The sequence below is a fragment of the Sorex araneus genome, chromosome 2 (genome assembly GCF_027595985.1).
Source record: "Sorex araneus isolate mSorAra2 chromosome 2, mSorAra2.pri, whole genome shotgun sequence".
Lineage (NCBI taxonomy): Eukaryota > Metazoa > Chordata > Mammalia > Eulipotyphla > Soricidae > Sorex > Sorex araneus.
The window spans coordinates 337,058,973-337,083,366 of NC_073303.1; the positions used below are offsets into that span (position 1 = coordinate 337,058,973).

At 40.4% G+C, this 24,394-nt stretch overlaps 1 pseudogene; it reads left to right on the top strand.

The window, feature by feature from the left end:
- The first annotated feature begins 603 nt into the window (after window positions 1–603).
- Window positions 604–2,620, top strand: LOC101546189 (RNA-binding motif protein, X chromosome-like; annotated as a pseudogene).
- Window positions 2,621–24,394: the final 21,774 nt, after the last annotated feature.

Consider the following 24,394-nt stretch of genomic DNA (forward strand, 5'->3'; position numbering starts at 1 on the left):
AGACTTACTGGTGTCCACTCGAGCAAATCGATGAGCAATGGGATGACAGTGATACAGTGATTGTGCCTAACAGTGTAATATTCCAGTATGTAGATGTACCATGGTTTCTTTATCCAGTTCTCAAACACTTGGGTTGTATCCAGATTCTTGCTATTGTGAATAGTGTGCAATGAACATTGAAATACAGATGTCATCTATGTTGTATGTTTTTATGTCCCTAGCTCACCCAAATTCTTAAACTGATTCTTCTTCCACATGTTGGACTGGATCCCAAAGCCATCTTTCCTTTTATTTTTTTTTCTATTCCAAATGTTTACCTAAAGCTCATTCCTTTATAGCCCATATTCTGACCTATTTTGCCTATTCTCTTAAAGCCCCTATATCTTGAAAGAATTTTTGGCTGGTCTGAGAAAGCATCCACTACTAAAACTAATCATCTCATAGTGCAGAAGTGCACTATGAGATGATTAGTGTCGACTTCCCCTTCCTGGGTCTCGGAGCGGGGCCAGCCCTCGTGCTGAGTCGCTAGCCAGAGCCCATCGGCCACTTTCTAAAAACCTGAAAAGCGACATCACCCCCTCCTATTCTTGATCAGGAGGCAAAATGGTTGCAGCAGATCGCCCGGGGAAACTTTTATTGGTGGGCTCAATACCGAGACAAATGAGAAAGAAGCTTGAAGCCGTATTTGGCAAATAGGGACGAATCGCGGAAGTTCTGTTGATGAAAAGACCGTGAAACCAACAAATCGGGAGGATTTGCTTTTGTCACCTTTGGGAGCCCAGCAGATGCTAAGGATGCCGCCAGGAATATGAATGGGAAGTCCTTATTTTTTTTTTGCCTTAAAATATGTGAGTTTTATTTGTTTGAATATGTATAAAGACAATAAAAGAAAGTATTCAAAAATGTAGACTCATCACCATTAAGTATACTATGAATAGCTTATAAGTTCTGATATGCAAAGAAATATAATTATTATGCAAATAATATCACAGTGTGAGCCTAATATAAATACCTCTTAGTATCTCTCAATAAAGATATGTGTAAAATTTTCTTTAGCAATAGAAAAATTAGTTTATCTAATTGAACAAAGACTATAATTCTTTTTTTTTAATAAAAATTTTATTTTATTAAATCACCGTGTGGAAGATTACAATGCTTTCAGGCTTAGGTCTCAGTTATACAATGCTGAAACAACCATCCCTTCACCAGTGCCCATATACCACCACCAAAAAAAACCCACACAGTACACCTCCCATCCCGCCCCCCCACCCCCTACCTTGTAACTGATAAGTTTCATTTTACACTCTGTTTACTTTGGTTACATTCAATATTTCAACACAAACCTCACTATTGTTGTTAGGAGTACCCCACTAGATTCAGACCTACTGTGAAGACAAATAAGGTCGCGCAGCCGCAGTAGCGGCCGCGCAGTTTTGAATTTCTGTATACTTTAACACAAAGTCCAGGTAGATTTCTTCCAGATATTGGAGCATTGCAGGCTTGAAAACCCAATCTGTGGTCGTCTTAATATGGCGGCCACCGCTCCCTTCATCCCCGGAGAGAAAGAGGCGAGAGAGAGAGAAATACCTTTCCCCTCCTGGGCGGGCATGGGGCCGAGGCTTAGTTCTCAGGCTGGAGACATTCTGCGAGAAGTTGCCCATGCCGAAAGAGGTTTTGCTGGGTCTGGATTCACGCTTGTGCAGCTGTGGAGAGGCCGCACAAGCGTGCGGCCCTGAATGGGAAGTCCTTAGATGAGAAAGCCATCGAGGTAGAACAAGCTACCAAACCATCGTTTGAAAGTGGGAGGCGGGGACCACCTCCACCTCCCAGAGGCCCTCCAGGAGGGGGCCACCCTCACATGGAGGGCACATGGATGATGGTGGCTATTCCATGAATTTTAATAGGCGTCCTCCCAGAGGGCCACTTCCGGTAAAGAGAGGACCACCACCACGATGTGGAGGACCACCTCCTAAAAGGTCTGCTCCCTCAGGACCAGTTCGAAGCAGTCGTGGAATAGGAGGAAGAGCTCCTGTGTCCCGTGGAAGAGATGGTTGCAGAGGCCCACCTGGAAGGGAACCCCTGATGTTTCTTTGTCCCCAAGGGATGATGGATCTTGCACCAAACACAGCTACTCGAGCAGAGATTACCCAAATTCGCGGGATACCAGAGATTATGCCCCCACCCCCGAGAGATTATACCTACCGTGATTCTGGGCATTCTAGTTCAGGTGATGACTGTCCATGGAGAGGGCATAGCGGTCGGGACTGGGACTCTGCAGATCATGCCAGTGGCTCCTACAGAGATTCCTATGAGAGTTATGGTAACCCAGTGCTCCACCTACGCGAGGGCCCCCTCCTCCTTACGGTGGAAGCAGTCACTATGACAACTACAGCAGCGCACGGGACTGATGTGGTGGAAGTCCAGACAGTTAACTCAAGCAGCCGAAGTGATGCTACTCAAGTGGTCGTGATCGGGTTGGCCGACAAGACCAAGGGCTTCCCCCTTCTATGGAAGGGGAGGGTACCCTCCTCCACGGGAGTCCTACGGCAGTTTAAGCTGCGGAGCACCCCGAGGTGGTGGCGGTGGAAGAAGCCGATCTGACAGAGAGGGAGGCAGAAGCAGATATTTAAAAAAACAAAACAAAACAAAAAAAACTTTGGACCAAAATGCCCCGTTCAAAGAAGAAAAAAAAAAAGTGGAAGCTATTACCATAACTACCCAGGGACTACTCAAAGGAAAAAGTGTTCTTTTTTTTTTTTTTTGCTTTTCTGGGTCACACCCGACAATGCACAGGGATTACTCCTGGCTCTGAGAAATTACCCCTGGCGGTGCTCAGGGGACCATATGGGATGCTGAGAATTGAACCCAGGTTCGCGGCATGCAAGGCAAACACCCTACCCGCTGTGTTATTGCTCCAGCCCCAAAAGTGTTACCTTTTTTAAAAAAAAAAAAAATCCTATTAAGTTTCCCCCACCGTAATTTTATGTTCTTGTGAGGAGAAAAAGTAAAAAAAAAAAAAATGTTTAAACTTATTTGATTTTTTTTATGACATTGCTTTAAACAAGCAAATGTTTAATGTCTTAAGACTTGACTTGTGCACTTACGAGTGTTATAATTTCCCAAGTGTCCCTAAGTGACCACTTACTATCTGATTTCCCCAGTAAATAAGGCAAGCAATTCTAAGATCTTCCACACATCTAGCCATATAACAATGGAAAGATGAATGAATACTTCTTAATAAAACAAGCTAGCTGTATTTAGAAGGAAGGTTGGGGTATGTTCTTTTAAGATTTCAGTATCTATAAGCTGAAATTCCCCCTGTTCTCAGTCTGAAGAATCTGAGATCAAGTGCTCTATGTAAGGAAAGTGCTCTGCCCAATAACCCCACACCCCAGAGCAAAAGGATGCTGGCCATATTTTGCCTTTATGACATTTCCTTGGGAATCTGAAGAACCTTCCCTTCTCCCCTCTCCCCAATAAGACCATTTAAGTGTGTGTTAAGAAGCTACAGAATACTAAATTAAAAGTTTGGCCAAAATAAAAAAAAAAAATTTTTAAAACACCTAATCTTGTATTTCCTGGATTTCCTAAACTGGATAATCCTACCCAGTAACTACCTACCACCAAACACCTGTGATCCAGGACACACACAATTTATTATTCATCACTTGTTTCCAGTAATTTTGCCTTCCCTTTCTATCTCTTCTCTCTTATCCTTCCGTAAATTCCCATCAAAAGTGAGCATGGATAAACAGCAGCTATAATCTCACCTACAATGTCTGTACTACTCCGAAAACTCATCTAATTCTGATTAGAATTTTTAGTATTCATCTCCCCTCAGTCTACCTATCTCAAACCCATCCAAACTGTCTAACACTGTCTTCTCAGTCTGTAAGCTTTCTGACTCACGACCCACAGAAGAAACACTGCTCCCTCATCTTCTACAAGACTCTTTGAGCTCTTGCTTATCATGTTCTATCAAATTTCTTTGTAATTTAGTCACTCCTATCCTATAGTATCCCATTTGGCACCCTTGTGACAAATAGTCCTCCTGTTCTTTTTTCCATTTTCTCTTTCTGGAATTTCAAGTGTTTGCCAATAACTTTGATATAAGATCAAATGATATTTCTTCTAAAAACGAGTCAGGGAAGCAAACATTTTAGAGCACTAAGTAAGAGACTCAATGACCACAGACCAGTCTCTGTAGCCCTGAACCGCTGACTTCCCTAGAGGTCAGTCAATACAGGGTTTGTTACCACCACTTTGCCCTTGACTCATACAGACTACTCAACACTTATATTTACATATTACTCAAGGGGATTAGCATTTGGCTTGTGAGATAAGTGCCAATAGCTTAAACTCCCTGTGCTTTAAATAAAATGAACATGCATGTCTCAGACCAAATTGCAAAGTGGGGGTAATCTTTATAAAGATTCCTGGGCAAAATGTGATTATGAGGTGAATTTTATAGACTGACTGAAAAGATCATTTATCACAGTTTCTGGACACTTGGGAAGCATTATGTAGTTTGTATATTATAATGATATATAATTATCTTCTGAGAAAAACATACGCACATTTTTACATGACTTAAAAGCATAGATAATGTTCCTTCTTTATTCCTAGAGAAGGAATTACTAGATAGTCAAACATACAGTGATTTTTAGAGGATATAAGGATATAAAAACTGACGAGAATTTGACCAAGAGTCTGTTAGAACACCTGGACTCTAAAAATCTCAATCCCTTCTTCCTTTCAGCTCTCTCTTACCTAGTCTCTAAGATACTAATATCTCCTTATGATCTAGTACTATGTTTCTCAACCATTTTCTGAACGTGGCCCCCTTCTGACCTTGTTTTCTTCTATGTGGCCCCATGTCTTACCAGTTGGACCCCAGTCTTGTGTTACAAGTCCCCATTTATTCGAGTTCCAACTATAGCCCTGTTAAAATACCCTAGGTACCTTGAGGAAGTCATATGTCTCCAGGCTGAAAATGCTGGTCTAGTATATCTCCCTTTCTGTGTTCTCTATGGATAATTTATACTATTTTATTTCAATCTTTTCTTAAGGAAATTCTTTCTGTGTTTCTAATAAAATTTTTGTTATTTTTCTTTCAACGCACTGGAGCGATAGCACAGCGGATAGGGCAGTTGCTTTGCACGCAGCCTACCTGGGTTTGATTCTTCTGTCCCTCTCGGAGAGCCCAGCAAGCTACCAAGAGTATCCCACCCACACAGCAGAGCCTGGCAAGCTACCTGTGGCATATTCGATATGCCAAAACAGTAACAACAAGTCTCACAATGGAGACATTACTGGTGCCCACTCGAGCAAATGGATGAACAACGGGATGGGACGACAGTGCAACTGTGCTACAGTGCTTTTTTTCAATATCCATTGCTCCTATTTCTGTTTCTAGATGGAAAATCTGCTTTTAAGACTATCTGGTTCACTTTCAAGAGTTTCAGAAAATTTGATTTTTAGAGACTAAGCCAAGTCTTTTGTTATTAAAAGGATGCATTTGATTTTAGAGTTTAACATCTTTACATTGGAAAGGCCTATTCCTCTATAGAATTAAAAAAAAAAATTTACCTGTGTCAGAACTCCAGACTGGGTCCTCGAAATACGCAACTACAATGATAAGTTTTATAATTAACAAAAAGAAGTCAAATTGAAACCATGTTGGATTTTTTTAAAGGGTATTAGCTTCAATAGCCCAAGAACAAGCCACACATATCAAAAAGATGAACTTGTCATGATATCACTTTGATCCTAGACCTAGTTCAGTCAAAAAAAATTAAATAATTGACTTTAAGAAAGCTGATAAACAACTACTATGAATTCCTTTATCACTTCAAGGCTGGAATCATACATACCAATATTTCCAAATCCTAGAAAAACATAAAACAGACATGGATCCACATATCAATGCCAATATTTTTTTTAAATGTACAACCAAAAAGATACATTCATTTTTATATCCAGTGCACCTGCTAAGGTCAACATACAGCAATCCAGCTCCCGTAGCCTACTCCTGATAAAAAATAGTCACACACCTGTGACTGCCAGCAATAAAGATGTAATGGATTACATAGAAAAACCTGGAAGACCCACCCTTTCCAAAACCTTCCAAACCACACAGTCAGCAGCATTAATCTCCTTGCACAATGCTCAGTCCTCAAATGGATATCTATTGCTCATTTTGGAAGTTTCCAGCCTATATGATATAGAAGAGTTTGATACAACATGAAGGAGTTTGAGACACTCTCATTATAAGTTATCAACTTATGATCAAAATACTTATTCCATTGCTAGAATAATGAATGAGTCAATTTAGTATTTAATAAAAGGAAATAATCTGCAAGAAACAGTGAAATTTTACAAGCTAGGTCCAAAATTGTGGTGTATATATGTCACCTTCATGCTTATATATATGTATATATTTCTTTGGTACAAATGTAAAGATTGGGTCTTCACCCTTTCTAGCCCAGACTGTTTTACAAAACAGGCTTTGTAAATCATCCTATCAAGTCTGGATTTTAAATTCTGTACAGGGGATATTTGGGACAACAGTAGATAATTAGCTAGGCAGATACTGAAAAGATGATGGCTCAGCTCAACCCCTGTTGAGCAAAGAGTACTAAATTAAGAAAAGCCAGATCTATAGAGCCACCTGTAAGCTATTAACCTCTTTCACTAGAGAAATAGTGGCTGTCATACTCTTACTACCACCCCCTTCATATATAACTCCTATTTCCATGGAAACCCATCAGTGAAAAGGCTGGAGAAGAGAGGTTACAACCCAGTACTATGTTACATTAGGGAGCTAAACAGGTGTTTACTAGCCGATTTTAACTTAGTTGATACAAACTAATCTTGATACAATCAACCAGGTCACAGGCATCTCTGAAAAGGCACGGTGGTTCGACTACCTAATCTAGGGATTGGCAGACATTTTCCTAACAGGTCAGCTAATACATATTTTAGTCTTTGCAGATAATTCAGTCCCTGTGGCAACTACTCAGCTCTATCATTGCAGAGTGAAAGCAGACATTGACAATAACACATCAAGGGGTGTGAGTCCATTTTGATAAAACTTAAGTCACCAATTAAGTGAGTAGTAGTTTCCTGAGCTGTGTTCTGTCCCATCCTCCATCCCAGGGTCTTCCAAAGGGACACAGGTGGAAATCGAATAAATAGGGAGCCACAGCATGAGAGTAGGGGCCAATCAGCAGGGGCAGAAAGAGAACCCCAGGAAATAAGACCAAAAGGGAGCTGTGTTTGGGGAAAGGCTGAGAAACATTCATCTAACATGTTATGCAGGACTATGTCTTCTCTTGATTTCAAATATAAAGATTGAGTCTTCACCCTTTCTAGCCCAGACTATTTTAGAAGCTTCTGATTTCTATTCTCAGGTCTCCAAAATCCAATTCATCTTAGTTTTGTCTTCAAAATTCAATGTGGAATTCTTTCCTACACAAATTTCCACATGCTGATGTTGAATATATTTATGTCACAGTCTTCTATGTTGCCAAATCTTTTAATATACTATGCTTTCAGAATAATTAATGTCAACTACCACAGCAGATAAGCTGAACACAATGTATGTCTCTTGCTCTCTGAGAGAAAGTGTGATGCAAGGCTGGGGGCTGGGGGAGCATCCAGTGACAGAGATTCAGATTGCATCTTGTGACTCAGCCATTTCCACACATTATTATCAAGTACAGCAGGTCTTCGAATAATGTTTTCATTCAATGTTCTTTACTTATAATGCTGATAAGAGTAAAAGCATCCTAGTGAATGTTGAGCAAAATGACATTATTGGATCACCTGTTTTGCTTCTACCTTGCTTTACTTAAAAATCACATTACCTGAGCACTTAGGTAAAACATTGAGAATACTGGGACCAGAGAGATAGTACAGAGCATAGAGCCTGGCCTTGCACATGGTCAATAGGAGTTTGGTTTCCACACCACATATGATCCTCCAAGCCTACCAGGAGTGATCTCCGAGCACCAAGCAGGGAGTAAGCCCTGAGCACCACTCAGTGTGGCCCCCAAACAAACAAACAAACAAACAAACAAAACATTGAGAAGCAGGAATAGAGAAAGGTAGACAGCCCCACCAACGCTTAGTTACCTGAATTATTAAGTAATGCATTATTTCTCTTCACAATTCCACTCACAGAGATTCAGTCACATGAATCGAACCCAATTGCAAGAAATTTCAAAAAGGTAGAGTCAGATGTGAACAATTTTGTTTTATTTTTTTAGCCACACCCAGCAGTACTCAGGGCTTATTCCTGGCTCTATGCTTGGGGATAACTCCTGGCAGACTTGGGGACCATATGGAGTATGGGAACCAAACCTGGGTTGGTTTCCTGCAAGGCAAATGTCCCATCCGCTGTTCTATCACTCCAGCATTTATTTTTGTCTGTATTTTTCTTCCTAGTAGATACCTTTCATCTTCCAGACTCATCAAATGTCAGATTTCTGACCTCTGTAGATAATTATTTTCCTCCTCCTATAGGGAAGCTTTAATATAGATTCCTATCAAATTCCTTTACTATTAAGTGTCTGCATAGCTAACTCCAGTTCAGACAAGATAACCTTCCTCATCAATGAATAATGTCTTATTTCCCAGCCTCCATTCAGTGCTTATATGACATATGATAGATGTTTGATATACAAAAATAACTGAATGAATGAAGATGGGTTGTAGAAGGACCTGCCCTTTGAAACAAAAAAGCAAAGTGGATTGACTCTCCCAGGAATTTATATCATAGTTATTAGTTATTAGTTAAGAACAAAACCACCCAGGGGAAATAAACTCTCAGTAAGGGTTATTTCTGATCCAAATCTACTAAAGTTGAAAAATCCAGAATCGCTATGCAATTATAATAAATTCCACAAAGTTTAAAACATAATAAGGGCAAGAGAGGTAGTACAGTGAGACAGTTGCCCTGCATGAAACTTCTGCAAGATTTGATTCCTGGCACTATTGATGGTGCCCCAGCAAGCACAGAGTCAGGGGTAAGCCCTGAGCATCACTGGGTGTAGCCCCCAAAACAAAAACTAAAATAGAATAATTTTCTGATTACAGGAAGACACGCAGAGTTTCCAGTGGAGGAAAGCTTTTACCAAGTCTCAGTTTGCTAGGGTTTCCTCTGGGAATACGGGAGTGGTTGACAGGCATGCAACTATAACCAGCCAAGTTAGGGGTGTGTGTGTGTGTGTGTGTGTGTGTGTGTGTGTGTGTGTGTGTGTGTGTGTGTGTGTGTTAGAAGCACTAACCTCTCCAGCAGACATTAGTCCTCTCCCAAGTCTAATCAAACCTTTCTCACATCTAGAAAAACTAGATCAAATTCAGGAAAAGGTGGTGGAGCTCTCCTACTTCCAAAGCAGAGAAATGCTAGAAACTGGAAAAGTTTCTGCCTTGCATTTTTGGCCCTTTGCTGCTTTCTCAGTAAAAGTTAGGTAACCATAACAAAAGCAAAATGAATGACTTCAGTGAAAAGCTTGCCCGGGGCAAAGCCAAGAGGTATGATATTTCTGTTGGATTACAAGCCACAGAAGCACTTAAATTGGTGTCAGGTTTGTTCTGAATTCTGGAGATAAGTACAAACATTTAAGGACTTTTAAAGAACTTCTCCCCTACTCCTCCACCTCCTCTCCCCCTCCATCCTGCTCCCCCACCCCCATCAGCTTTTGATATTTCTATTCAACAGTTTGGTTGGCTGGCTTTTATCTCTCCTGGCCCAAAGAATTCATTAAGAAATTTGAGTCCTGAGTTTTTGGCTAGTGTAAAAGCAGCAGTGTCCTATGGTTTATAACTCACCATTTTCCTGGGAAGATCTAGAATCATATTAGCTGTGACTCTCTGAAACACATCTCTCAATAAAACCCTGCCATTAGCACCAAGAATTCCAGCAGACTGACTAGCTGTGGGCAACATCTCATCTCGCTGACAAAATCTGCCATCAGCCTCGATTCGTCCAGAGAGCCTGTCTCATCAGAAAAGCTCCATGACAAATCTACTTCTGGTGCCGATGTTAAAGCACTGCCATCAGGACAACAGTCAAAATCCATTTGAGTTCTGGACTCCTGTGAAAACTTATCACTGAAGTCAACTCCTTGCTGAAGGACAGGAGCTGCCCTGTGCTGAGGGTGAAAATTGGTTCCGTGGGGAAAGCTTCCATGCCATTTCAGCCATTAAAATGTGACTGGATGTATCAGGAAAACAGGAGGGGAGGAAGCAGAGTGTGGGGGTGCCATGGGGAGCTGGTAAAAAGAACTTGTTCCAGAAAATGGACGTGTGACCATGGACTGACTCTCAGGGTAAGAAGCGCTCAGGCTGGAGTCATGTGAAAATCAAGCTGCTTCACATCCCCTTTATGGATGTTAACCACAATTGCTGGAATTGATACCAGAAATTAATAATACCAATGTGAAGTGCCACCCTGAGTTGTGCTAAATCTTATAATCCAAAAGGTAGGGGTGGGGGGGAGATTCTGAAATTTTAAGTCAGCTCCACAGAATGAGAAACAGAAGGTGCTAGAAAGCTTTTTTGTTTTGTTTTGGGTTTGGGGTTTGTGGCCACTCCTAGCTCTGCACTCAGGAATCATACCTGGCAGTGTTCAGGGGACCATATGAGATGCAAGGTATTGAACCCGGGTTGGTCTTATGCAAGGCAAGCACCTTAATTACTGTATTACCTCTGTACTATCACTATGTCCTAAAAGATTTTTACCAACATGATGGGCTGGAGAGATAGCACAGTGTGTAGGGCGTTTGCCTTGCACATAGCCGACCTGGGTTTGATTCCTCCACCCCTCTCAGAGAGCCCAGCAAGCTACTGAGAGTATCTTGCCTGCACAGCAGAGCCTGGCAAGCTACCCGTGGTATATTCGATATGCCGAAAATAGTAACACAAGTCTCATAATGGAGATGTTACTGGTGCCCGCACAAGCAAATCGATGAGCAATGGGATGACAGTGATACAGTGTGATACAGTGACGATAAAATTGCAGCCAGATATAACAAGAATGGTACAGTGGTTCTCCAGGTGTGGCCCCACACACTAAAAGTTGCATCACCCTTAAATATATTAGAAATATAAAAGCTCTGGCCCATGTTTACATCAACTGATGTAGAAATTACCAATGGATTTTAAGGAGCCCCAGTGGATTTGAAATCTGTCAATCATTACCCTGGAGATTAGAGTATTAATTCAGTCACCCACTCAACACCTAAATTCCAGTCCATTTTAGCACATACACACACACAAAAAAAAAAAAAAAACAAATAAATCACAAAATCCCATTGATCGTCGAGTTTCTCGAGTGGGCTCAGTAACCTTGCCATTCGTCCTATCCCTGAGATTTTAGAAGCATCTCTCTACTCTGCCTTCCCAACGATGCCGCATTGGAGGCTCTTTCAGGATCAGGGGAATGAGACCCAGCTTGTTACTGGCTTTGGCATATGAATACACCATGGGAAGCTTTCGAGGCTCTCCCATGTGGGCAGGAAACTCTCAGTAGCTTGCTAGTTTCTCCCAGAGGGAGAAGTAGGTTATAAGCTTCTGGGATCTTGCTTTTAAGTCTCTGGATGTTGACCATTGATGGGATTACACACACCTGGGTTCCTCTGCCAGTACCTTCATGTGTGAGGCTTGTCCGAACGTGTGGAAAGGGGCCTTGAGCATGGCTGTGGCTAGGTTCTGGAGGTCTTCGGCCGCCGGGAGCTCTGCTCAGGGTGGGTAGGGAAGCTGGAGCTCATCCCCTCCGAGGGGCCCTGGGGAAGACAGCCAGGCATGTGGGCAAGAGAATAAATAAATAAATAAATAGATAGATAGATAAATAAATAAATAAATAAGCTTCTACTTATGTCCTCCTTCCCCTCTAGTAACTATCATGGGGTTTTGCTAAGAATAAAAGTTAGGTTTGGGGCTGGAGCGATAGCACAGCGCGTAGGGCATCTACCTTGCACGCTGCTGAACCAGGTTTTATTCCCAGCATCCCATATAGTTCCTGAGCACAGCCAAAAGTAATTCTTGAGTGCATGAGTCAGGAGTAACCCCTGTGCATCACCAGTATGACCCAAAAAGCCAAAAAGAAAAAAAAAAGTTAGGTTTGTTGGCTTCTGCTGGTTTGTTTTCTTTAGCTATTCATATTCCACAAATGAATGAAACCAGCTAGTTATTGTCTTTTAAGATCTATTTTGTCCCAAATGGCACAGTTTCATCAATTTTACAATCATCCTTGTCCATGAGCATTGAGATTGGTTCCCAGTCTGGACTATTGCAAATGCTGCTGCTATGAACAAGGGTGCAGGCCTCTTTTTCCATTTAACGTTTTCATATCTTAGATGTGTCTAGGATTCTTACTGCTGGGTCATGTGGACTTTCCATTTTGATTATTTTAAGAATCTCTGTGCCATTTTTCAAAGCAACTACACAAATTTGCATTTCCACCAACAATGTACCAAGGTTCCACTTTCACCACATCCTCACCAACATTAGTTGTGTCCAATATTTCTGGTATAGGTCATTCTCCTGGATCTGAGGTGATATGGTGGTTTTGATTTTCATTTTCCTAATAGCCAATGATGTTGAGAACTTTTTCATGTGTCTGTGGGCTATCTAGAGGTCTTCACTGAGGGAATATTTTTTTATTGTGTTGCATGCTTTTTTTGTTGCTGCAAAATTGTGAGAGTTCTTTCCATATTTTGGACATCAATCCCTTGTCAGATGTCTGATGTGCAATAATTTTCTCCCAACTACTAGGTAGCTTCTTTGTTTTTATGAGAGTTTCTTTCGTCGCGTGAAAACTTTTTAATTTGATGTAGTCCCATTTGTTTATTCTTGCTTTTATTTCCCTTGCCAGTGGAGCTGAGTCTCCAAATACATCAGAGTAACTTATTCATAACACCTCTGTTTTCTTTTGTAAAGGCTCTGAAGTTACCATGTACATTCACTGACCTCATCTTTTTTTATAAATATAGGTCCTTTGAGGAGCTGAGAATATACATGGTTGTGTTTTAATTTGTTTTTCTTGCTTAAGTTTGGAGACAGAAAAAAATGAAAAGGTTCCAGACCAGAATCCATCTAGATCAAGTGTTGTCCAAAAATGGCCAGCTTGTCCAAATATTATGGTAAATGAATATTTACTGAAGCACAGCTAATGCCCTCTTATTACCTGTCTTCCAGGGAAAATTGGGACTAAGCAGTACAGCAGAGTATCTGTGACAGAGACCCAATGACTTTCAAATCCTAAATTATTTACTTTCTGGCTCTTTAGACAAAGCATGTTTAGACCACTGGTATAGTATAGAATCAGGCATCATTAAATAGGAGCTCAAAACTGAGGCGGAAAATAAGGAGCTGAATTGGGGCTTTGGGGGTTCATCCAGGAGTACATGCGCAGCATTCTGCAATGTAAGAGACAAAGTGTGAATGTAGGGATGGTTGCTAGGCCTTCCACAGAAACTTGTAGCAAACCTCATAGATGAGCTTGCACCAAGTTCCCACTTTGAAAACTGGGGGCTGATTTGACTCTTCAGATGCATGAACACAGTATGCGCTGTGTTCATAGAAAGTTCATCAAATAGAAGCCTGATCCACATCAACTCCCAACTGCAGCTGAGATTCTTTTTTTTTTATATACTTTCTAATACATTTGACAGAGGATGAGAAGATAAATTTGAACTTTCCTGCTTGTTTAATTTCTACTAGAATGTGTGTAATGACTCGTTTAACATTCCTCTTCAAATGTCTATGGCTGACATTCCAACTCCACACTTGTAAAGGTAATTTTAAGTTTATAGAGCCCAGCCGGCCGGAAAAATAAACTGAATTTTAACTTGTACCATCCCATAAGCAGACACTTGTTGAAAATGTAACGTTCATGCATTTTGGAATTAGGAAATTCTAATCTCGAAAGAAAGAAAGAAAGAAAGAAAGAAAGAAAGAAAGAAAGAAAGAAAGAAAGAAAGAAAGAAAGAAAGAAAGAAAGAAAGAAAGAAAGAAAGAAAGAAAGAAAGAAAGAAAGAAAGAAAGAAAGAAAGAAAGAAAGAAAGAAAAAGCAGATGGGTGGATAGCTTGTCCATGTCAAAGGAATTTTCAGAGTTTAGTATGAAAGTTGCCAGATATCTCTATGATAACAAAGAAAAATTAAATCAACATATCAACATTACAAATGAAAGCAAAATTGTTTAGAATTCCAGAATTCTTAAAGATCTTTTATTTCAAATTGAAGGCATTTTTGATGCTTTCTCTTATCATAAAGGCTTTTTTAAAATAAAAATAATGTAGATTTAATTCATCCTTTTTAAAAACTGTATACAGGGTCTGGAGGAATAATACAGTGTGTAGGACATCTGCCTTTCATGCAACCAACGCAGGTTTGATCTCTGGTATCCCATGTGCTCTCCCAAGCACTACCAGGAGTGATCCTGAGCAGAATCAGTAGCGAGTCTGTACCAAAGCTGAGCAGGGTCCAAAAACAAGTAAACCAAAAATAAACTAAATAAATAAAATTTGAAAAGCTGTGTATTCTAAACTAAGAATGTATAGTATATAGGTGTATACCTGTATATATACAGGTATATCAGTGTGTGTGTATATATATATATATCATAGAATAAAAATCTAGCCATGTTTCCTTTATCACTATCACTAAAATGAGAAAACTCTTGAAATTTGCACTGACAAAGAACTTATGCCTGGTATGGAAATAAGTGTTTCTGGACTGTTGAAAAGTTAATAAAAATCTCATACCTCATTAATAATAGTAAAAACCTCAAATCTCAGTGATAACAGTAAAACCACATTTAAAATGTCTTATTACATAAATATCAGTTTTCTGCATAGAACTCTCTCCTACCTTAACTTTCTAACTTTTGTCCTCAGTCCTTTAACTTGATTCACTCTCTCTCTCTCTTTCTCTCTCTCTTCCTTTCTCCATTGAGAGTAGATAAAATCAGCTAGCATTTACTGAACCATATGTCAAGATCTTTACAGTAATTATTTCACTTAATCCTCATTGAACCGTATGAGTGGGGTACAATGATTTCCTCAAATTAACAAGGAGAATCTGAAAGCTTAGAAGTAGAGTTGCATGTTTTTGTAGATTGCCCAGATTTGGTCACAACTCCCTATATGCATGCCTATTTACATGTCTCAAAGTCTTCAATCTGAGTTTGATCAAGTGACTTGCTTTAGTCAGTGGGCAACAGCAAATTTAAGTCTTTAAAGACATTTGACTGTTGGAGCTTATTTTCTCTTGCTGTTGGAGATTTTCAATCATTCTATAAAGAAATCCATGATATGAGTGGATTTGGATATCTTAAACGAAGATATAATGTGTGAGGAAGAGACCCCTTCTAAGATCCAACACATATGAGTGAACCCAGCTGATACTCTGAGAAACAAAATTCAGTCATCCTAGTTCAACCCATCAAAATAGCCATCTCATCAAATCAGAACCAAATACACAATGATTGTTTAAGCCACAAAATTTGGAGACAGTTGCTTTATCACCAAAGCTAACTTGTGTTATTATAACACAGCAATTTTCTGTCACAATGGCAAGAGTAGTATTCAAACCTAGATGATCTTGCCTCTGAAACTGAAGTGTATAACCCCACATTATACTGTGAAACTCCCATGAATCTAGTCATGGGGTAGAGCCAATAGTCAATGTTGATAAGTGCCTACTTACACATAATCATAATGATGAGAATCTGTCAAGTTGGACCCAAAGATGGGTCAACTCCTCATGGTACCAGTTGTAGCTCATTTCTAAACTCAGACAAGAGGCACCTGGGAAATCATTAACTGCAGTGTTGCCATCCTCCTATAACAAATTTAAGGGCAACTCTTTATTTTTGCTAAAGTTAAACATTTGTGGTAACAAATGTTACTTACACTTTTCTAGGAATAGAAATGTATTTACTTTTAATCAGTTGGGGACTCATTAGTGAGACTATCTTTTTCTCCCTGAGCCATTGCCTTCTTGCTTGCTTTAAAAAAAAAAAAAAAAACTTAGCCATGTATTAGTATTTTGTTTGTTTTCTACAGAACTCTCTGAAATAAACTCTAATGGGCTGAACTATCAGAAATGGAAGCAATATAAATCAATCCTTATAACCTACTCCTCTCACAGTGCTTCCCTATGCCTAATATAACTGTAGCACTGTAGCACTGTCATCCTGTTGTTCGTCAATTTGTTTGAGTGGGTAGGGCATTTGCCTGGCACCCAGCCAACCCAGGTTCGATTCCTCCATCCTGTTCAGAGAGCCCAGCAAGCTACCAAGAATATCCTATCTGCACAGCAGAGCCTGCAAAGCTACCTGTGGCATATTTGATATGCCAAAAACAGTAACAACAAGTCTCACAATGGAGACATTACTGGTGCCCGCTTGAGCAAATCGATGAACAATGGGATGACAGTGCTACAGTGCTAAGGTGAATAAAGATAGTAGAGCAGATAAGATGCTAGTCTTGCAAAGAGTCAATGGGATTTGATCCTTAGCATCACACAAAGTCCACACCCCCCTGCCCCCACCCAGCTCCCCTGCCCAAAGCTTTTCCAGTACTTCTAGTAGTGATTTCTAAGCACGGAGTCAGGAGTGAGTCTTGAGCAAGGCTAGGTGTGCCCCCTCCTCCAAAAAAGAACCAAAACAGAGAGTTTGTGAAAAAGCAAACTTCGGATACAAAATTTGAGAACAAATTTCTCTATAACTAAATGTATGGTCTGAAGTGATGACTTGCAATTGGTTCCTCTTATTTTCTCTACTCGTAAAATTAATCTCACAACCTGTCTTCTGTGGAAGGCTCAAACAATTGTGTTCTGTGATTTAAGAAAAGTCTCTCTGAAATTCCAGTGGTTTTTAAGTACTGTTAATTCAGGATCTGCTCAGAATTCTGTCACTCCTTCCCTAAAATGCCCACACTTTCTAAGACCTGGGTTACCTGTAGAGGGAGTTTCCTGGGCCCTTATGTCTCAGCGTGTCAGTTCTGGTGGTACGTTTGGGGTCTTTGCCCCCAGCAAATGAAGGGTGTCATGGTCTGTAACATCATTCAGTGTTTCTTGAGAAGAGATATAAGCAACCAGGCTCTTCTAGGAATTGGTTAAGGTTTTCTTATCTATCCCCTCTGTGCTGCTTTAAGTAGTCCCTTTGCCCTGGCTTCTGATGTCCAGTCTTCCCTCTAGGTCCCAGAAAGGAACTAGAACCTACCCTAGCACAGCAGATAATAAATTTCAGTCAAGTCTTTTCATTGCACTGTGCCACCTGCAGCTAGTCTTCATCTTTTTCATCAAACATAATCTCTTATCTTCTTCTGGGTTGACCCAGATGGACTTTCTTAAGCAGCAAGAGCTGCATTGATTAAACAGTACAGTTTTATTTTTCTTGCCCTCTGACCTGTCAAATTTTTTGACCACCCCAAGCAACACTCAGGGCTTGCACTGACTGCACTCAGGAATTACTCCGGGTGGGGTTCAGGAGACCATCTGGGATGCTGGGGATTGAACGCAGGCTAGTCACACACAAGGCAAGCACCTTACCCCCTGGACTACCACTCCAGCCCTCTCCTGTGTAGGATTTGATGTGCAGCTGCTTTGACTACTGGGATCCAGTATAATGGCAGTTCCTCACCATTGGGATCCAGTATACTGACATTCCTTTCCAGGGAGGAAAGTTTGTACTGAACCTGTGGAAATTCCCTGTCTTCTTATTCCAACACATTTAAACTCCTCCAGTTCCATGTGATCAAGACACAGAAATACTTCCCCTTTCAAGGGACAGAAACTTTTGAGAAATCTTAAGGACTAGAAGCTTTTGTTTAAAGTGAGTAACCACACAAGGTGTCCTGACTACTGCTTAGGATTTATTTTGTTATCTTCATTTAGTGCATCACTCCCCACGTGCTAAAAGCCCTTTGGGGGAGGAAAAATGATTTTTCTCTTTGCACTGCACTGTAGCACTGTCATACCACTGTCATCCCGTTGTTCATTGATTTGCTCAAGTGGGCACCAGTAATGTCTCCATTATGAGACTTGTTACTGTTTTTGGCATATCGAATATGCCATGGGTAGCTTGCCAGGCTCTGCCGTGTGGGTGGGATTCTCTCGGTAGCTTGCCAGGCTCTCCAAGAGGGACAGAGGAATCAAACCTAGGTCAGCTGCATGCAAGGCAAAAGCCCTACACCCCGTGCTATCGCTCCAGTCCATAATGACTTTTTCTCTTAAAGATTTTGATTGAGCTTTTCTTCTAACCATACTCTTCAGATAAGTGCCTCTTTCCATCTACCTATTACACGGAGCTCTTTGTAGGACACACAAGAAGTAAGGATTTGGGCTGAAATATACATTAAATTTAGTCATAAAATTGCACCATTTGGTCTTCCATTCTATTGCATCTAAAGGAGCTGAATACCTTTCATTAATTTATTCTTAAAACTGAAGGTGAGATCATTTTGGTCATGAAACTGCCTACTGGCATCAACTGTATTTTCTGCAAAATAGGAACACAGAGTGTTTACACCCCAAAACCCAGAACCTGATACCTATTTCCCAACCACAATATATGAAAGCAGGCAAAATATCCTTCCTTTTCAGTGAAGTATACTTTGGCACTATCAAAAACCCTATCTTAGAGACAAATTTTCCTTTAAGCTCATTTTACATGGAATCAGGAGACTTGGGCAGCTCGTTGTTGGAATTCATTCAGTACCATGTTTGCCTGCAAAAGGGCATTTACTCTTGACATTTTTGAAGATATTCATTGTACAACCCAATTTTCACACTCAAATAATCACCATCTGTGTTGTCCAGTTTAAAATGATTATAAAATTCAAGTGCAAGTTAGTTAGTTTTTGCTTCATCTTGGGTATTTTCCTTGGTACTCCATTCATAAGTACAGTTACTTTATGTTAAAAGAGAAGAGGAAGGGAAGAAAGGAGATAAAGGAGGAAGACAAGAGGTAAAAAGGGTCCTGAAAAGAAGTAAAATATGTGAAGCCTAGCAAGCACTTTTCTCATTGAGCATTATTATGTTTGTTATGCCACTCTCTTTACACATTTCACCAAATCAGTAAGGAAATCAATATTGACCCCATCTTTAGATTTCTTAGTGTCATCAAGCCAACTTAGTCTACATAAAATTATTTGATTTATAACTTTATTATTCTAATCATAGAACGTAAAAGACTCAAAGATTCTGAATTCCCTTTTCATCTTAGTTAGTATACTTGGCACTATCAAAACTGAGACAAATTTTTCTTTTAATTTCGATGTATATGAAGTAAGAAGCATTAAGCAGTTCTCACTATTCTAATAACATGTTAATTTTTGTGGTATTCTTTGATTCTCCTAATCTGAGGAAGATATCACCAGATGAAGCAACTGGCACCCTAGGATTCCCCAAAACCCTCATTTCTCCTTTCTCAGTGTTCATTATACTTAAAATAATTTATTCTTAACATCTGTTAAGTCATATTATTGCACTTACCATGTCTGTCTCAGCTAGTCCTGGAGGTATAGGACTTCCTTGCATTATATTTGGCATTTCCAATATGCCCTGTATTTATTAATTGAATTAAAATCAATTAATTGAAGTTGATTCTTATTTTTCTTTCAGTCTGAACCCTTCACACTATAAAAAGCACCATTCCAAGAAAGATGACCTTCATAGGCCCAAAATAAAAGACTCTCAAATACTCAAAATATATATTTAAAAGTCAGAATGGCTTTATGTTGATATCAAAAATAAAGAATAGAAGTATAAAACCCTGGTATTGTAGTTATTACAGAATTTCAAGAGACTCTCCCTTCTTAGCCAGCTTGACAATATTTAAATATTAGTCTGATCAAAAATAGTTTTTGATGAATTTGTGTTTATTGTCATAAACTAAACATTTAAAAAAATCAAATAATTATTCAGTCTATTACCACTCTGCATGAAGTGCTTGCTGAACTTGGTGACCGTTCCACAGTTAATGTCACAGCTGGCAAGAAGGAGATGGAATCCGTATAGGTCTAGAGTAGAATAACACAGTTTCTCCCCATAGGTAAGAGGAAGTAAATACTCTGTCACAAAATTTGAGTCAAATATATCTTAAGAACTCTGTTTTGATCTTTATTGAAGGGAAAACAGAGATGTTGGACAACTGGAATAGGTACCTCTCTGTTCTCTGAGAGGGCAACGTGTTTGAGACTACATATTGCTCCATTTTGACAGACCCCTGTGTGAGCACATCTGGAGAGGCAGAGCAATTTAACATCTGTGCTTCTAAAAATTAGAGTTATCTTTGAAACCACATCAGTGACTATGCATGGATTTCTATTAATAAGCCAATTGACTTATTTTAGCCATTATTTTTTATTATCTTATATGTAGGTTAGAATTTTGTCACAAAAGCAAAATCCCTTGACATAAGATCTCTCTAATATCAAACAGAAGTATTTTTATAGGTAAAACTGAAAAATGAAAGTTCCAAGTGAACTGGAATCTGTAGCATTCCTTGATACAACAACAACAAAAATGCCACTGTGTGTGTGTGTGAGACAGAGAGAGAGAGAGAGAGAGAGAGAGAGATGGGGGAGGGGCGGGAGGTGGAAGGCCGCTGGAAAGATAATAGAGCAGGTAGAATGCATCACTTGCATGCAGCAGACCCAGGTTCCATGCCTGCATTTCATATGGTCCCTGAACACGACCAGGAGTAATTCCTGGGTATGGGGCAAGAAGTAACCACTGAGCACTATTGGATGTGGAAAACAAATGCTACAGTCATCAATTTTAAACTCAAATTGTTAGCGCATAAGTGATTTTTTCTGGGCCAGGGGTTCTTGAGAATTGTCTGAAAGATTTGCATACAAAACTCAATATATGAAAAGTTGGAGTCCCATGAACAACTTCCCTGCCGTGTCCTACCTGTGTCCTTGCCTCCCAGGTACGATGGCCAAGTTCTGTCCCTCCTCTGCTTTTTCTATCCCGTGTACGCTTTCCCCAGTCTCAGGGCCACAGCCACATGTGTGGGGATGGGATCCCTGTGCCCTGAGTTTTGCTCTGACTGGGTCTCTGGGGCCTGCCTGGACCCAGATTCCATGTTTCTGAGGCACACAGCCCTCCCTGAAAGAGAGTGAGTCAAAGTGCTCAGGGATAGAGGTGGGGAGGGGGAGCGAGAGAGGGAGGAAGGGAGAGGGAAGGAGGGAGGGAAAGAGTGAGAGAGGTAGAGAGGGATAAGGAGAGGGAGAGAGAGAGAGTGTTGGGGGCTTCCTTTTAAATGCTGCCAAATCCTATTCCATTACCTATCCTGATTTGCTACCCGTTCCTGGGGTGGAGACTTAAATTGATCTGGTTCTCCACAACTCAGCTCCTGTTGTATCAAAGCTATATTTATTGTACATGGTCATTCTACACATGAAATCACAACATCTATGACAATACATGCCTCAGAGAAAATGGACAGACCTCTCTAATGTTCAAGTCACAGAGAAGGTATCAATTTGTCAATATTTATATACCATTAAAAACTATTTTTATTGCCAGCCGGGGCCGGTGCTCGGCTCCGGCCGGCCGGGTTTTCGGCCCGGGTGCCCATGCCTCTGCAGAGCCGGTGGATGTGGAACGAGCGGGAACCAGAGACAGCTTTAGGAATTGGGGTCCCAGCAAATGCTTGCACCCATGTATGGAGACTGTGAACTAAACTTTTGCCCCACACCGGCTAACGGAGGAAATAACCTTCCTTCTTGGTCTCTCTCCCCTCCGGGAGAAGGCGTGGTGTCTGTCCGACATTTTGTGGGTCCGTTGAGAAGGTATGAACTTGTGGCGCGAAAAAAAAAAAAAAGTGTGCTTTGAACTTGAAACAGCCGCGGGATACAGGGCCAGCCCCAGCCGGGGCCGGTGCTCAGCTCCGGCCGGCCGGGTTTTCGGCCCAGGTGCCCATGTCTCTGCAGAGCCGGTGGATGTGGAACGAGCGGGAACCAGAGACAGCTTTAGGAATTGGGGTTCCAGCAAGTGCTTGCACCCATGTATGGAGACTGTGAACTAACTTTGGCTACATGCTGTTCCTGGAAGGGAAATGATTCATTTTCAAACTTAAATCTTTGCGGACTTAATTACTATAATACAGAAATTGTAAACCGCGCGGCCGCGTGACATTTTATCTCTTCATTCTCATCAGTGGAAAACTTATTATCAAATCTTATCAAATATTATCAAATATTTCCCTGTTAATAGAGCTGTATTCTTAGGGGATAAATTCCAACAAAAATAGTGAGTCTGTTTTGAAACTCTAACAACAATAGTGAGTTATGTGTTGAAATCTGGAATGTAATCAAGGTAAAGAGAAAAGGAAGTGAAATTATCACTCACGTACGGGGTGGGTTGGGGGGTGAAGGGTGGGATGTATACTTTTTGTTTGTTTGTTTGTTTGTTTTGTTTTTGCTTTTGTTTTTGTTTTTATTGGTGGTGGAATATGGGCACTGGTGAAGGGATGGGTGTTTGAGCATTGTGTAACTGAGATATAAGCCTGAGAACTTTGTAACTTTCCACTTTGTGATTCAATAAAATAAATTTAAAATAAAATAAAATAAAATAAAAACTATTTTTATTATAGTTAAAGTAACGTATTTGTAATAGTGCTGACATTATTATGGTCTTAGCATACAGTTACTTCACCTCACACCACCAAAGTGCTCGAGACCCCCTACCCATGTCCCAGTGTCATTTTCATGGAAAGGTAAAGCTAACCTTTATGAGAACAAAGGGAAGTCAATATGAATATGAACATGACTACCGGTTCTTAAATTGGGGGTCTCAATGGCCTTCTAGGAGCTTCTACCTCATTTGTGCTATGAATGTTCACAGTAGCACAACCTTATATTCTTTTTCTGTACAAATAAATAAGCTTACACTTAGCACAACGTATAAAACTCAAACAATATTATTGTGTTATAATGAATCGGGCATGACAGTTGAGTCCTCAAGTTTTAGTGACTTTACACTGTAGAATTATTTGGGTACTATTCCTTCACGTTGCAATTCAGGGGTCCAATTTCCTTCCATTGAATTGCTTCCATCTTTGGGGGCTATGGAGACCTCCGCTTCCAGCCAGAGGAGTGGAGAAGAAAGAGAACAAAGATTACTAAAAATCTTCAGTCTGGAAGGTCACTATATCTCCCTTTCTGTTTCATTGGGGAAAAACAGTCACAGGGTCACTTACAGCCACAAAGAAGCTTGCCAGCTATCCCCCTAGTGACAACTTGACACTATCAAAGGAGAGACACAATTGTATTTAGATAAGCCAGCAGTACTGCGCTGTGTGATGTAAAATAGTCCTTGTTTCTTCACTCATTCCCAAGAGATTTTGGTTTGGGGGAGGGCCCACTAGCAGCAGAGACTAAATGGACTCAGAGGTTTTTATATCTTGGGCTCTTCACCCATAAATTGTCTTTGGGACTAGATTCATTTGGAAACTGGTAGTCTAAGTAATGATTCAAAACGTGGTCAACTATTCAAATGTACCCTCACCTATTTCTGTTGGCTGCTTCTCAGAACTTCTGCAGCTAAAGTAATGGATTTTTATTGTTCTACAACTAACCTGGAAGCCGTTGCACTGAATGCATCCTGCAATTTTTTAAAAGGATTATTAGTTATGAGTTCAGAGTAGCTATTAAAAAAAAAAAAGGTACTCACCTTTACTCAGTGCCACAAAAGAACTACTCAAGCCCTAATGTCACTTGGCCCAATTAAATATATAAATGGCAACGGACCAAGTTAATTATAGCTCTAGGGACTTGGAAGAGGCCTAGCTAGAAACACAGAAGCAGGAAGAATGGCCAAAGCTTACACTTTGCTTAAAGTCCAAACAAAGCCTTTGCCTTCACTTGCCCTTAAGGGGAATATTCAGATCTGGATGTCAGGTTGAAAAGTCCTGAAGAGCTTTGGCCCTTGATCCTCACTTAAAAAAAAAAAAAAAAGATGAATATTAACCAAACCAGGGGGAAAAAAGGGCTAAACTGGAATAAGGCTCATTTATAGTGCATTGAGAGGCAAATGCAAAATGTTAGCCATTCAAACCCTTTGTTCCCAAAGAAAGGTCACAAATGGAGAGTTCTGGAACAAACCTCTCCTAGGAAAAGAGAGGAGCTATAGAAGGGATGTTTACATTTAAGCAAACACTGAGCCTTTCCATCTGGCTAAATGCTCTCAGAGAGCGTCTTGAAAGTCCTGCCCCTCACCCCTTCTGCTGATTAGGCTGCTCTGTGCATCAAGAGTTCTGCCCTGGAGGAGCGTTAGCAGAGCAGTTAGTGTGTCCAGATGTGGACACTTCCTCAAAGGTGAAGTACAACAGGGGAAAGATTAATCTGCAATGCACTGAAGTCAGACTCTCCA